This window comes from Eschrichtius robustus, chromosome 3 (genome assembly GCF_028021215.1).
Source record: "Eschrichtius robustus isolate mEscRob2 chromosome 3, mEscRob2.pri, whole genome shotgun sequence".
Taxonomy (NCBI): domain Eukaryota; kingdom Metazoa; phylum Chordata; class Mammalia; order Artiodactyla; family Eschrichtiidae; genus Eschrichtius; species Eschrichtius robustus.
Window position 1 is genome coordinate 80,206,397 of NC_090826.1, and position 922 is coordinate 80,207,318.

Genomic DNA, 922 nt, shown 5'->3' on the forward strand with positions numbered 1-922 from the left:
TCTCTCCTGGGTTCTTTCTGGCCTTCCATTCTAGGTTTCTTCTGATGGAGAAGAATTCCTATTAAAGCATGCACACCAATTAATTATATTTTACCAGGCTTATTTTGTTGTGCACATATACGTAGGCACTACATACAGTATGTTTCAGAACATGTTAAGAAATATCAGGAGGACGTGGGGAGGGGGAAGGATAAGCTGGGACAAAGTGAGAGAGTGGCATGGACATATATACACTACCAAATGTAAAATAGCTAGCTAGTGGGAAGCAACCACATAGCACAGGGAGATCAGCTCGGTGCTTTGCGACCACCTAGAGGGGTGGGATAGGGAGGGTGGGAGGGAGACGCAAGAGGGAGGAGATATGGGGATATATGTATACGTATAGCTGATTCACTTTGTTATAAAGCAGAAACTAACACAACATTGTAATGCAATTATACTCCAATAAAGATGTTAAAAAAAAAAAAAGAAATATCAGGAAGTTTATGTATCTTTTTCATTTACCCTGTGTTTTATGGCCTTGTTTATCACCTCCTTGTACCAGCTCACCAAACTTCCCTGGAGGAGCGGCAGACCAAATTCCTTAGCACCCAGTGGCTCTGAGCAAATATAGAACATAGTAGCAAGATGCAAAAGTAATGAGACAGACCGAAGGCACACATCAGGGGGACAATTTGTGAGTGGGGAAAGGGTTTTTTGGTTCGTTTGTTTTGCTTTTTACGGGATAGGGAAACACCTACTTTGGACAGTGGGAGAGAGAAAAAAGCTGCAGTTGGTCTTTTTAACACACACAGAACAGGTTAATATTGTGTTAAAAATATGTTTATGTATTAGGTTGGTTGAATAATGTGAAGGGTGGGCACCCAGAAGGAAGACATGGAACCTAACGTGCTCAAATATCCTCTCTTGTTGTTTGAAAAGT

General features: G+C 41.2%; 1 long non-coding RNA gene across 1 annotated transcript in view; it reads right to left on the reverse strand.

The window, feature by feature from the left end:
- Positions 1 to 371: 371 nt before the first annotated feature.
- Positions 372 to 922, reverse strand: part of LOC137761155 (uncharacterized) — a 19,322-nt gene continuing 18,771 nt past the window's right edge. Inside the window, exon 3 of the long non-coding RNA XR_011073397.1 lies at positions 372 to 922. This exon is cut by the window's right edge and continues 208 nt beyond it. This is a non-coding gene — a long non-coding RNA (uncharacterized lncRNA).